Here is a 15,645-nt window from a genome sequence, read left to right as displayed (position 1 = left end):
TGCCAAACTATCTTCTAAATGGCTGTAACATTTTAAATTCCCACCATTTATGAGAGAGACAGATTCCCCACATCCTTGTCCGCATTTTTTGGCCTCGCTGTTTTTCATCTTAGTTGTTCCAGTAAGTGTGTCATGAGATCTCATTATGATCTTAGTTTTCACTTCCCTGATGGCTGGAGATGGTGAATATCGTTTCCCCGTCTCGTTTGTCTTCGTGTATCTTCTTTGGTACAATATTCCTTCTTGCAGTTTGTCCATTTTATAATTGAACAATTGCCGGCTTTTTTTAAATTGTTGAGTTTTGAAGGTTCTTTACATATTCTAAATACGAGTCCATTTTCAGATATGTGGTTTGCAAATATTTTCTCCCATATAGTTTGTCTTTCCTCTGATTTATCAACTTTTTTCTTTTATAGATCATACTTTGATGTCATGTCTAAAAACGCTTTCCCATGCTCTAGGTCTCAAAGATTTCCTTCTATGTTTTCTTCTAAAAGTTGTATGATTTTACACGTTACATTGAAGTATTTGATGCATTGTGTGATCATTCTTATAGAAGGTGTGAAGTCTAGGTCAGTTCATGTTTTGCCTGTGGATGGCCACCATGTGTTGAACATGGTCTCCTTCCAGTAAATTGTTTTTGCGCCCTTGTCAAGAGTCTATTGGTTGTGCTTGCGTGGGGCTGTTTCTGACCTGACTATTCCGTTGATCTAGGTGCCTATCCTCCTGCCAGTATTGCACAGTCTTGACTGATATGTTTTTTCAAAATGTAAAAATGACTATCCCAGGCCATGAATCTGCCTAATTTCTCATTCAGGAGGAAGGAAAGTGATCCAACAGGGTTTGGAGAGAGAGGTGCAAAACCTAAATTTTCTTCCTGTTAAAATCTTGCCAAGTCCAGTTTGTTTGATACGCAATTACAATATTTACTGCTTGGAGGGTTGGCTGTGTGTGTCGTGTATTTAATGTATCATGTATGAGAAGCATTTGATACTGTATCTAGTATGTTGTTTAAGTCCTCAATTTTACTGTTTGTCATTAATGTTCAACATTATCATCACCTTCATCATCCACGCTTTTCTCTGAACTCCTTCTAGTGGTTACGCAGAGAGGTTAGCCCTTCTGCTTCTCAAACACATCTCCCACCTATACGTAGAAGTTAAAAATTGCCTTCAGGATTCAAAACAAAACAAAACAAACCTTGCTTAACATCTATTAGCTTTCCTCACCCAACTTGAAGAAAAGGGAAATTTATCTAGACAGGTCATAGACCCCAAGATGCCAGAGGTGAGCAGGCGTTCCCCACTGACGCTCACGACTACCCACCTGCCTTGTGCTTTTTCAGGTAAGCGAAGCAAGCCTGTGCACCTGGTCTCTGTGCCTGGGGCCTGGCCTCCTGGGCCGGTGCGTGGCTTGTTCAAGGGGACCCACGGCCGCCAAGGCTGAGCACCGCAGGGAAAGAAAGGGGAACAGAAGGGAAGTCACTCATGGATGTCAAGCCCTGCTCAGAGCCCTCTCAGCCCTCCAGGGCGGATCTCAGGGACCTAAACTAGGAATCCCTGAAACTTAGCCAAACCCACCGAGGCCTGGCTTAGATCTCCCAGCTGAGGACAGGCCTGGGAGACCACACCACCCAATGGGTTAATAAGGATTTCCAGGGCCGGGGTAGTGAGGGTTGCAGCAGCTGGAATGAGGAAAGGGAGAATCATTATTTTTAATTTCAGCAAGTCAATGTGCTAATAAAGAGGTTGGGGTAGATGTGAGGATGGTGGTGGTTGGGGGTTGGGAGGGGGGTGAGAGCAAAGCCCATCACTTTCTAAATGTTTGCCTGCAAGGGCGGCCTGATCTTTGAAATCAGAGTGGAGAATTCTTCAAGTCTGCTAATAGCAAACACTCTTCATCGTGCCCTTCAGTGGCTGCTGACTGCAGACAGCTTTTTTCCCCTTCAACAATAGAAGAGATGGGAAAGAAAAGGCAAGCTTTTGGCCTCGGGGTTTTTTTTTTAACCGCCGCTCTTTCCGCTCCAACCTACATCTAAGAGGGAGGGAAACTATCTTTTGTTATCACTCAATCTCCCTTAAATTTAAGAACAGCTGGGGATATTTTTCATGATTCATTAAATTCACATCATTCCAAAGAAATCTTCCTGCCGATTTATCTTTGCCTCGGCTGTCGGGGCTCCAGGAGCGTGCAGTTTCCTGAATGCCGTCAACCTGGGTCCACTGTTTTGGGCTGAGTCTGTGATCTTTCATGCTGGAATATCTTTTTTTTTTTGAGGGTGAAAGAGAGCAGGAAAGGAATCAGGGTATTGAAATGAATCTTTCCAGTCAATTTTTCCCTTTCTGGAGATAAAGAGAAAGTCGTATGGCTGTCACAGCTCAAGACTAAACCCTAGCTAATGTCCTCAGCAGGGAAGAATAATTAGTAAATTCTCTAATTAGAGTCCTGTTTACATTTCTCTTTGCATAGAGGCTAATCGTTGTGTTTAAAGAAGATATTCTGCCTTGATTAAAACCATTGGTTTTAGTCGGAGTCACAGCAGAATGGTAAGATGCAAATATGCTTGGGTTCCGTTAAGTGTTCAGTCATTCATTCACCGAAGGCTGCCTCTATGCCAAGCACTAAATACAAATGTGACATGATCTCTACCCCTGCGGGCTAGGGCAAGCGTAAGACACAGGTCTCATCCTCCATGCCAGCTGTAATCCATCGGAGAAGGTTTTCTAGAGCATTCGGAGACCATTTCCTTGTACCAGAGAAAGGAGAGAGCTTTACTGGATAATTGGCCTCCCTCAAGAGGGCAGGAAGGTGGGGCACATTCAAGAGAGGGAGCCCCACCCCTTCCCGGGTTATTTGTGGTAGACCCAGGGAGTATGAGCCCGGCACAAAGGGCTTTTAAACGCGCTCCTGTGACCCTCCCACAGCACACAGACACGAAGTGAGCGTGGTTAGATGTGGTTGCTGAAGCCCCGGGACAGCCCCCGGCTTTCCGAGCCCTGGCCTCGCCTTCTTATCTGTATTCAAGTGGCACAAGGGGCCAGGCTTCGTTCGCATGTTTACCTGGGGACACCTGGAATGAAAAAGTCTTTCTTGTCCTAAGTTATTGTGCTATACGGGCAGCCCAGCGCAGAGATGACCGACTCGGGTCCTGGAACCGACTGTCGGGGTTACACGCGGGCTCTGCCATTTGTAGCTGAGCAGCATTCGGTGAATTACCTAACCTCTCTGTGCCACAGTTTCTCAACTGTGAGGTGGAGCGAGAGGACCTACTTCTCAGATTGTTAGGACTAGTGAAAGGATTCCCACGGCGCCTGGCTCCTAGTTAAGGACCCCGTGTGTGATCATAGGTGCTGTTGAGGACCCCACCTGGTCAGACTCCTTAGCTCCACAGTTACACTCTCCCCCTTCCCTCCCTCTATTGGATTTTCCTCTCTAATAGAATTATGTGCAAGTAGAAAGAAAAAGAAAGGAAACCAAAAAAAAAAAATGCATTTCTCTCTTTGGAGTTAAAGAGAGTCCCACAATCTGAGAGATTCACTGAGGGCTCTTCTATAAATACTGACTGTAACCACATCTGCCTCTTCTCGAACGAAGAACAGTAAGCTTGTATTTCAACAAGCTTTCGAGGAACTTGATAGTGGTGATACATTAACTAATAAATAAGAATCCACAGGCACAGGCACTGTCCCTGAATAAGCATAAAATTAAAAGCTTAAAGAATTCTGAAAAAATATTATTTCACTAACATTAACGGGGGGAATTATCCTGTCCCCTCCACGCTGTGTGTGCCCTTTCCAGCTGATGGCCAAGTTATGCTACATTTGGGACTTCCTTCCATGTGTAGAGCTCTGGAGGGGACACTGCAGGAATGTTCAAAAAATGTATCAGACTTGGCTTCTGCCCCCAAGGAGCCTGCTAGGGAAGCTCCTAGTACATCCATGAAAAGGAGTAAACCATTTGCAAAGCCGAAGTGTTACCATAGGGGCTTCTGATTACTGAAGGGGCAGAGAGTGAAGAGGGGTCTGGGGGGTGGGGGACAGGGAATTTCGAAAGCACAGGCATGAGAGAAAGGTCAGATAGGCAAGTCACTTGAACTGACCTCTAGGTGAAAAGGAAGGAAAAGAAACCAACAGGTAACCTACAAGAGACAGAGTCCTCTCAAATACTTGGTCTCATTTCGTCCCCAGCCAATGTTCTGGGTTGATACTAACTTACCATTTTTATAATGAGGAAATGGACAATAAGAGCCTGGAGGTGAAAAACTCCTCGAATCTAGTTATGGCAGACCCCAAAGCACTTCCCGCTTGCTCATGCTCTTTCTCTGGAAGCACAAAAGTTGAGAGCATCAGAAATACAAGGTCTCAGAGATGAAAAGAAGGCCTCAGGGGAAAAGCAATAGAGGAGGGAGGAGCTCGGGCATGGTAGATGGAGAGTCTCTCAGAGAGGACAGTGCCAAGTAGAAAACACCCTTTGTAAGAAAAAGAAGGCAACGAGGGGCAAGATCTTAGTTTTTTTAGTTGGTTTTTGTTTTATTTCTGGTTATGTGCTAATTTTTACTGCATCTTGTGAGGCTCTATAAGGACTTAATTTTTAAAAATTACACAGTAACAAATACCATCTGGAATCCTTTCATTTCTTGTCTTATGTGTATGGGCTCAGAATATACAAACAATTCTCCATAATGAGAACAAACTATCACAGACAAACCGAGACCTTCATTTCCAGCCCTGAGTTACATGGTCTGCCCCACCTAATTTTTTTTATTTTTTATTTTTTATTTTATTTTATTTTAGAGAGAGAGAGAGAGACTCTTAAGCAGGCTGTATGCCCAGATGGAGCCCAACACAGGGCTGGATCTCATGACCCTGAGATCATGACCTGAGCCAAAATCAAGAGTCAGAGGCTTAACCCACTGAGCCATCCAGGCACCCCGCCCACCTAATTCTATCCAAAGTTTTGCATTAGAAATTAAGGTGTTCAGTTTGGGCTTCTTTGTCCAAAAGTTAAGCCAGAGAAGCAAAGGAGGGTGAAGAAATAGTTTATTAATTCACAAAATGAACCCCAGAATCACTGAACGAAACTCAGAGTGCTATAGCCAAAATCGCCTTCCTAAAATGCAAGGTTCTTCGTATTATCTGCCTGCTTAAATTCCTTTCATAGTTTCCCTTTTCTTTAAGGTTGAAAGTCCAAATTTCTTAACTACATGATACAGTGATTTGGGACTCCGGCTTGGTGAATAGACACAACTGTATCTGAATCCTAATTCTACAACTTACTAGCTAAATTACTTGGGGCAAGTTACTTAATCTGTCTCCGTTTCCTCCTCTGTAAAATGGGTTAGCAACTAAACCTAATTATAAGGTCCTTGTGAAGATGAGGTGATACGCTGCCTGCAAGCCATTACCTAGTTCCGTGGTCAGGTGGAACAGTCAATATGTCCATCTTTTATGACCATTGTTCCTCTTACTCCTATCTACCTCTCCCAAGTAATCTCTTAACACTTCCCCTCTCCCTGGCATTGCCATCCACACTGAACTTCATTTCTTCTGAGACAATTTTCTCTTTTACACTGGGCCTTTGCAGATGCTGTTCCTTCTGTCTAGGATAGTTCCTCCTCTTCACATGACTGATCACTAGTTATCTTTATATCTTAGCAGGGACATCCTGCCTCCCCTGACCCCAGCAAGTTGAGTTGGGTGCTCTTGTATGGTGTTCCCATGGCACCTCACATATCCCATGCCACAGCGCTTGGCACACGTGACTGTGACTATTTCTCTGCTCCAGTATGGATCCATGCAGGCTCCATATGCTATCCCCTGCAGTTAGCCTGGTGCCTGGCGTGCATATGTATGCATGCCATATATATATATGTAAATGTGTATACATATATATATTTATAGTTGGCCCTTGGTAAATATTTATAAATGAACAATTGTCTATAGTGTCATTATGGACTAGAGATGGTCTCAAATATACCCTCCTAAGAGCGTGGCCATAGTGGGTGTTTGCCTCAGTCCCTCACCCCGGTGACTTATGGCCCCAAGGACTCTAGTCCTTCTCTGGGTCCACAACTCTTTAACCCCTCTCTCTGAGTCCTCGCAGTCCCTGACAGAGCAATAAAGACAGGTCATCTTTGGAGGCCATACCCAAGACCAACAGGACCCTTGTTAAAAAATTATTATAAAGAATTTCAAGATGGCGGCAATAGAGCATTAAACGTGGGGCCCTCCTCCACGCGGCGTGCCCGGCTACTGCACGGGTCATGCGCCCATGAGGTCACACTGCCTGGCCACACCTTTCTCCATGACTCTGTGTCCCGAAGGATCTGACATGTTCTTTCCCACTGGGGCACTAGGAACTAGTGCTATCTAATGCTATCTCCTCAGGAATCAAATGACCTTTAAAGATTAGCAGCTGGGGTAACAAGCTTAAAGCTAAGAAATGAATTAGTACTGGAATTTCTGGCCCCTGTGGCAGAGATGATTCTGTGTGGGGCTTAGAGGGGCAGGCAAGAACGTTACATTCCATTATTTCGCTAGGACTTCATCACACCTTAGTCTTTTATTTGAGTTTTTTTGTGTGCATATACAGTACACACACGCTTCCTGAATGGAGAATTTTTTCTCACCTTATATCCATCAGTAAGATGAACACTGAAATAGTAACTTGGGGGATTCCAAGAGATGTTCTGAGGCTTCATGTTAGTGAAGAGATTAGAGAGCTTCCATCGGAACAATTATACGTCAACAAGTGAGACAATGGACTCTAACCTGCGACTGTTAGACTGTTGTCATATTCCATTCATAACAGTAGAACGCCACGTGGTTTCAGAATATACTATGTCTCAGTGGTTCTCAACCCTGTCTGCTTATTAGAATCGCTTTGGGAACCTTCTAGAGCACTGTGAGGCGTGGGCTCCGGATCGACTAAATCAAAATCGCGAGAAGTGGGCCCGGGGCGCCAGGAATTTGTCAAGCTCGCCAGGGGGTTCAAATGGGCAGCAGCCTCAAGAGCCACAGCCCTGGCTGGACGGGTTCCAGAACAGGTACACGCATTCCTGGAATGCAAATTAGTGTCGGAGGTTGAGCCTCAATCAAAAGGCGATGAAATCACGTGCTGTTTAATAGCCTATGAATTTAAATCCACAGGCAAGGAGGAGAGGTGCTCACTTCAAGCACTGCGATTATGTATTTGAAAGCACTGAAATCTCTTTACAAAAAAAAAAAAAAGCCTTAAAACTAACCTAAGCCTTAAAATCATCAATACAATGTAATATCAATTTCATTCTGTGGCACAAATCCCAATTTCCATGAAGACTGCCCGACCCTATAATATATCAAGAGCTTGTTCTGATCACAGGAGATGTATTCTGAAAAGGGCCCCTCTTCTGGGATGGCTAAGTCTGCAAGTCACTGTTTTTACTACCGCTGAAAAATTAATTCCTTTTCAGAAATACTCTCATCTTCTCCTAAAAGGGGGGGGAAAGGCTTTTTTGATGTAGAGTGACAGGATTATGAAGTGACCCTCTGGGTCAGAAGGAGCCTTTTCTTTTTCTCATCAAGGAAATCAATTTCTAAGTCCAAGTCTCTTAAAATAATATATTCTTGCGGCACGCACGCAGCTTTTTTGATCTGCTATGAAAAGAATAAGAGGTAAAGAGGATCGGAGTGGCGATGGAATATTATAATCTGCCTCACTCCCACATCAGCCTTTCACTCAGTAATTCCAGATAAATTGAGGATTTACATATTTAAGATTAAATGGGGGAAACAGTAGCCGATGCCTAAATAGAGGAACACAAAATATTACCGGAGGGAGTTAACTCTTAAAACTTAGAGTTACTTGGTGTTTATTTTATGGCTCCACTTGGAAGTTGCAGGTTTATTAGTGACTAAGTAAGATCATCTTTTTCAGATCAATTGGACCGACAACCCCCCCTCCAGGGAATTTTTTTTCCCTGTCCTCCGTAAAACCCCAATTACACCCACAAGCAACAGTTAAATGCATACAAAGACGCGTAAATGCAGCAGATGGAGAACAGGAGGAAGCAGCTGGAAGTGTGTTTCCCTCAGAACTGTTTGTAACAGGCTGGGCACAATACTGCCTCTCTAATGCAGAGATAAAAATAAAACAGAAATATTGAAAAGGTTACTGGTTGCAGCAACGAGATGACACGAGACACTGCCGTCGTGCCTGGTTCGATTACCCTTGGAATCACTGTCAGATACTCCCTCCCGCGTGGGGCTTCGGAGAAATCCCGAAAATCGTATTCAACCTCAGCATTCCGACTTTGTCGGGGGCACAAGTCCCTTCCTTCCCTGCCGCTGTTCCTGAGAGCCAGGCGCCTGTGTAGCTCTCGTGAGGCCCCGGTTAGAATCCCCAGGGGAGCCACTATTTCTAACGTCCTCACAGCTCAAAATACGACCGAAAAAGCAGTGCCTTTCCCTGCTCGGGACGCTTATCCCACAGGGCTGAGAAGGTAGGTGCTTTAGAAACAACTAGCATTGCAGAATAGTCATCTTCCATGTGTGAAGGGTATTCGACCCACCATTGAGTAGGGGAATGAAGTTTGGGCCCTTTTTTCCAGCGATGAGAATCACTCCAGCTGATGGTTCCCTAGGCGGTTCCCACCTCATCGTCAATTCCTTTATCCTTCAAGCATTGCCTGACCCCTTGCTAAGCCCAAGCTTCTAGGGCAGGTGCTAAAGAGGAGAAGAAAGTGAACAGGGTGAAGCGCGGAGGGAAGGGGCCTAAGAGGGCAAATGGGGGGGGGGGGGCTTCTGAGGCGATGTTTTATTTCTTGACCTGGGTGCTGATGACTTGGTGTTTTCTTTTAATAAAGTATTAAGCAGTATAGTTAGGTCATCTGTACTTTCATGATCATCTGCTACTTTTTACAATAAAAAAAGTGAAAGAAAGAAAAAGAGAGAGATAGATAGGAAAGACCCAGACAGGGAGTTTTCAATCGAGTAGAAAAGAGACTATATGAAGTTACCTTGCTTAAAATGCACAGGGAGGTATGTTCAATGCCACAACTTATACAGAGATAATAATTATAGATAAATATAGATGCATGATCATAAATACAATCGTTTACCCATATTATATAATTGTATAGATACAATTAAATATCTGCATAAATAATTTCAGGTAAATATAAGTTCCTATAGGAATTAAAGTGTCCATCAGGAGAGATCAAGGTTATCAGATGAGGCATCAAGAGAAGGCAGGAGTTGAAATCAGCTTTGAAAGATGGGCCACAATTCGACAGCAGAGCTGGAGCTCATAGGAGGTGGACATTGATCAGGAAGGAAGGTCAGAAGCAAAGAAAGTCCAGGAAGAACTGCTTTAGTCAATGGAAAGCAGATAGTTTAACTAAGGTATGGAAAACAATGTATAGAGCTAGAAAAGTATTTTATTCAGTGGATAAGGGAAAACCATAGAAGAAATGTGAGAAAGAAAATTATATCTTTGAACTGTACTTAGAAGAATTAAATTGGCAGTAAGCTACTGGGTGAATGGAAGGGACGAGAACACGAGGCATGAAGGCCATTGAGTTATGTAGATTATCCTTGACCTTCAGAATACCAAGGTGTGGGGAGGCAGCAATGGCCCTCGGAAGGCTCAATGTCCAGACCAGCCTGGGTCCCTTCCTTCCATAGTATCCCCTGGCCTCTCTTGAAATCAATTCCTCATTGATGCTGTCATTTATCTCCACTGGTGTAGCTTGCCTATATTTATTCTTTGAGCCCTATAAAAGCCTTTAATGTGGAACACAAGTATTCTCCCCTCAAAAAAAAAAATATGTGTGTATATATATATATGTGTGTATATATATATGTATATATATATATGTATATATATATATAATTGATAGAGGGAAGTTACACATATAATCAGCCAATTTGAATAATGCAATACCCAAATCTTACTTTTTTTCTTTCTGCTCTGAGTTGTATTTTCCCCATCCCTTTCCCTCTGTCCACACGGTTTCTGTGGATGCGAGGTTGCTCCCGTGTGCGTTGGACTGTGGGCACGCGCACCCAAGTGCCACCTGTGTCTCTTTCTGAATTTTTGGTGCTGCTTTCTCAAAGTCTGGCTTGACCCTACAAGAGTTTCCAGTAGTTCAAAACCGTTGGCCTCCTTCCTTTTCACAGCCGTCACTTGGGCAGCTGTGAACATGGTAAGAAACAGCTGTCATGCCCCCCACTCGTCTGCCAGAGTTTCCTCTTCCTTAGGCCCCATCAGGATGTGTCAGAAACAGGAACAATACTTAAAGGTCTATCCGGTGTGTTTACTCTTGCTCATTGTGGATGGACTGGCACATTCGAAAGTGAGTCACGGGAGACGAAAGAATCACCTCCACTATTCTTCTTCCCACAGCAAATGCTTTCCGAGGGCCCAGCCCTGGTGCGTTTTCTGAACTGCACATCTGTCTGTCTTGCTTTACCGGCAGGGGGAGAGCGGCTCCCCACCCCACGCCGAGGTCTGTCGTTGTCGAAGTTTGACGTACTGCGTTCTAGTGCTCATTCTCTTCAGTTTCTGGTACCCTGCATTTATCAAATAAGGACAGTTTGAGGAAGGTCAAGGTTCAAAAGGACTCCGTGCCAATAGGAAATAAGCCTTCTCTCTCCCTTGACACGGGTTTGCGCACGCCCCACAGCTGGGTCAGGTTTATGGCCGAAGGGAAGCTTATCGTTGTTGGCTGGCTGGGTGACCGACCGCTGGCTTGCACATAGAGCTGTCACCAGTCCCCACTGTGTTTCCCCTGTGACTCATTTATGTCAGACACTATAGCAACAGGTCTGGGATGTGCACATTATGAAGTTCCTCTCCAGACTGAGTTCAAAGCACCTCTTGCCCTTCAATGGATCAGAAGAAATTTTCTTTTTAAATATCTGCCAGCTGACCCAGGGCTGGGCAAAACAAGGAGGAATTTTCCACCAGGACATACTGGATCTTGGGAGCTTCTTTCGGAACTTAGTGTGTTCAGGTGGGAAAGCTTTCTTGTGAGTCAGAAGCTTGGATCATAGCTCAGATCCCCCAGAACGAGCGAAAACACTCTCTGAAGTCAGACCGACTCAGCGGTTCGTGATCCCAGTCCAGGTCACGGCACAGTTGCCACAAAGAAGTGAGAAAAATGGGAAGGATGTAGTCAAGTTTTCATTAAGCAGAATTACTTCATCAGAAGTGTTGTCATCATTCAAGGCCTCGTTCAGCGATCAGCTCCACTCAGAAGCTTGTTCTGATACTCTAAATGTATCTTGATGGCTCTTTCCTGCAGTATTGGATATTTACCTAACCCAATGATGTTTTTAAAAAGTCCTTTCTTTTGGGGCGCCTGGGTGGCACAGCGGTTAAGTGTCTGCCTTCGGCTCAGGGTGTGATCCCGGCGTTATGGGATCGAGCCCCACATCAGGCTCCTCCGCTATGAGCCTGCTTCTTCCTCTCCCACTCCCCCTGCTTGTGTTCCCTCTCTCACTGGCTGTCTCTATCTCTGTCAAATAAATAAAAAGATAAAAAAATCTTAAAAAAAAAAAGTCCTTTCTTTTGTAAAATAGTAACGACAGAGCTTTGAACCCATACACGGGTTTAGGAAAAGGTGAGTTGGCTGATGCAGCGTATGTGACTTCTTTTAGCCCACCCACCTGTTCCTAAACCCATCTATGAAATCCAGAGGTGTGGTAACCGTTAGGCCAGGTAAATTCTAAGGATTGTTCCAGGCCAACAGCTTTTGAAGTCTGAGTATTTATGCCTGTTCCCTCGTGTTGTTTCTACAAAATCTCAGTGAAGGAGCTAGTGCAGACTTGGTCCATGTACATCCATTCATCTGTCACACCAATATAAACGCCTACTGTGTGCTAAGGGCTAATTCCTACCTCCAGGGGGTTTATGGTCGAAGGTCCAGGGAACATGATGTCTATGCAAACATACATTAAAAATACATGTATGTTCAAATATATACATACATGTATGGATATGACACATGATCATCAGAGAGCCCTACGAGGCCTTCTCTCTTTGCATTTTTTTTTATTGAGGTGTGTGTCCCTTTTATTCTTTTTTTTTTTAAGATTTTAATTTTTTAAGTAAAGTCTACATGCAGCGAGGGGTTTGAACTCACAACCCCAAGAGCAAGAGTCGCATGCTACCTGCTGAGCCAGCCAGTCCCCCCATCCCTTTTATTCTTATGCCCACTTTCGTTCCCTTCTCTCCACAAACAACTTTCTTAAAGTCTATCCTCTCATTTGAATTTGTTCTTGCAAAATATACATTGCTGGTTTGTGTGAATACGTTTTTAATTTTGCAAATGACATCCGTACATATCATATTATGCTTTCCCCACTTCCCAGATCCATCCATGTTCCTGGCACACATCTGACTATAATGGAATCTATTTCATCCGTTTGCTGGTCTTAAGGTTTGTGTTCTAACGTTTGTTTAAGACCTTTCCCACACCTAATCGCAGAGATATTCTCCTAAATTTTCTGCTATAAGTTTATAAGTTAGTCTTTCTCCTTTAGGAATTTAATTTACCTAGTAACCTTTCTGGAAATCCAGTTTCATTTTCCCTCATACAGTGATGCAGTTTTCCTGATACTGGCCACATCCCATCCACTCGCCCCCCTCTCAATTTGCAATGCCTCCTTTATTACATAAGTGCCTACACGTACTCACGTGTATTTTTAGAGTGACTTTCCCAAGGTCACTCAGTCTGAAGGCAGCTTAACTGAGATTAGATGCTCTGGAGCCCATCTGATCACACTGTTCACCTAAGATTAATAAGTTCCCTCAGCAGTCACAGGATGTTAAAGCTGGAAAGGGACCTGGAGATTCTAGGCCAACTCTTTCACTTAGACCCATACAGGTAGAGTGACTTGCCAGAGGCTGGGCAACAGGGCCAGAGCTCAAAAGCATCTCAAGGCTGCTGCTCCTTTCCCTGCACTTACAGCTTTCTCAATGCCATTTGAGAGCCAGGACACAGAACCGCCTGGACAAACCAGCACCACCCGTGGATCTGATGTTTGATCTGACCTATTCAGTGCTGTTGGCAACTAGAGCACAGCAGGGCAACAGGGAGGAAGGAAAAGAAGAAGGAAAAGATATTTTTCTGCATAGTCTAAAATGGGTGTTAGAAGATTCATTTTATTTATTGGAGGGGACCTCAGATCCATTGTCAGTACCTCTTTGCTTTTACTAGATGGACAAGTTGACCAAACCTGGTTATATGATTATGGGAAGACAGCAGGTTGCAAACAGTAAATGAGAGGGATGCAGAGGCGGGAATTAAAGATACCAAGAGGAAAAGAAATTAGAAAGATTACGAAAAGCTGGAGCAGAATTCAAACGGCACAACAGCATGGCATCACGGTGTGTCCGTAAACACTCTTTCAAAACTCGTTGGGGGCTGAGGGCAGTCCCTGTATCATGGCCAAATAACTAGCATTCGAGACAAATACCCAGTTCCCAAGAACAGGATAAATTATGTTGACTCTATTCTGTTCTGAGTGCGGGAAAGTATATGATGCACTTCATCGATATTTTCGTCTAAAGTGCTAAAAGTCATCATCAACACTGAAGGCCTGTTTACACGCATACATTTCTTTGTCAACTGAGCAGACCTAAATGCAGTGGCACTCCATCAGCCATGAGAGCACACCTGGCCCCGAGATCTTCGTTTCGAGTACCATTCTCCAATAAAAGGAACCGGGGATCCTTGGAGAAATGGCTGACTCGAGGACTCAGGCAGGGAACATACAAGATGAGCCTGGAGCTCCTTGCAGTGCCAGAAAGTAAGAAAGAGCTCAAAAACTGCGGCGTCTGGGTGGCTCAGTTGGGTAAGTATCTGCCTTTAGCTGAGGTCATGATCTCAGGGTCCTGGGATCAAGTCCCGTACAGGGCTCCCTGCTTCTCCCTCTCCCTCTGCCTGCTGCTCTGCCTGCTCGTGCTCGCTCGCTCTCCCTCTGTCAAATAAATAAATAAATTTTTTTTAAAAAGAGCTCAAAAACAAACAAACCAAAAAACCCACAGTGGTGTGGAAATATGTCAAAGAGACACAGGCACCAACAAAAATTGCTCCCAGTGGCCAAAGCTGTAATAATTTCAGCAAGAAAATAAACAAAATAGTACTGGATTATGACCCAAAGTGTAAAATAAATATCCATGAGTCATGCTGATATAAATAAGTGATTGAATAAATAAATAAATGTGAGATAAGAGACAATCTTCCCTGCAGAAGAATTCCAAGTAATTTGTGTAGATACACCACTCTCCAGACCAAGAGCACAGCTCCCATTGCACGTGTAATACTCTTAGATAGTGACACAACTACGTAGTGATACTCCTCCTTCCAGAGGGTACGGTGTACAAAGAGGAGGGAAAAGAGTAACTTTACAGTAGAGAAACATGACAAACATGACCTAGGCTAAGTGATCAAGGTCCATATTAAGAGTGATACATTATGTTGATTTTTACCTTTGACATGATGTACAGACAATGTACTTTACCTCTCTGATCTACTTTCCAAAACCCATAACCTCAGTCTCATCCTGAGAAAATCATCAGACAAATCCCAATAAAAAAAGAATTTAGAAAATAACCTCACCAGTACTCCTCACAATTGTCAAGGTAATCAAAAACAAGGGACGGACATCTGAGGAATCGTTACGGTCAAGAAGAGCCTAAGGAGACATGACAGCTAACCATAATGTGGCATCCTAGATGCGAATCTCAGAACAGGAAAAGACATTAGGTAAAAATTAGGAGAATCTCAATAAACTGTGAACTGTAGTTAATAACTATATAAGAGTATCTGTTCATTAATTGTGATAAATATCCCATACTAATGTACAATGTTAATAATAGGGATTTATGGGAACTCTCTAGAGGAACTTTGTAGTAAATGTAAAACTGTTTTAAAACATAAAGTTGGGGGCGCCTGGGTGGCACAGTGGTTAAGCGTCTGCCTTCGGCTCAGGGCGTGATCCCGGCGTTATGGGATCGAGCCCCACAACAGGTTCTTCCACTATGAGCCTGCTTCTTCCTTTCCCACACCCCTGCTTGTGTTCCCTCTCTCACTGGCTGTCTCTATCTCTGTCAAATAAATAAATAAAATCTTTAAAAAAAATAAAAATAAAAATAAAATAAAAAAATAAAAAATAAAACATAAAGTTGATTTTTAAAAAGATAAAACAGACAAACCAACAAAAAAAAAAGAGCAAGGGACCTATAGAACCAAATCCTTATGCGTCTAGAAAACTTGGGTCTTCAGAAGTAAGAATTTCAGGGTTTTATGTAATTGAGCTTTTGTCATATACAACTGAAATGATGATATTTCAAAGGTAGCTATAAATGGGATAATTTATACCTTTGGGTAACAAACCACCATAATTATGTGTTATGTGACCAAACTCAACCTTGAACTCCTAGGGAGCTGAGAGCTGCAATGGTCCTACTCACCAAGGTTTTCCAGCACCTAGGACAGTAGCCAGCACATGCTGGTCCATCTATTTGAAGGCTAGATTAAAAAAAATTTTTTTAATTAAAAAAGAATGAAGGCATTCAAGATGATAGAATCAAGTCTATTTAATGTGGCCAAGGTTGTTTCTTGAAGATGAAAAATAATTCAGAGATATAGAAGACAAA

This window comes from Ursus maritimus, unplaced genomic scaffold (assembly GCF_017311325.1).
Source record: "Ursus maritimus isolate PB19 unplaced genomic scaffold, ASM1731132v1 scaffold_2, whole genome shotgun sequence".
Lineage (NCBI taxonomy): Eukaryota > Metazoa > Chordata > Mammalia > Carnivora > Ursidae > Ursus > Ursus maritimus.
The sequence above is the reverse complement of the archived record's forward strand: the minus strand, read 5'-3'. Positions refer to the sequence as shown.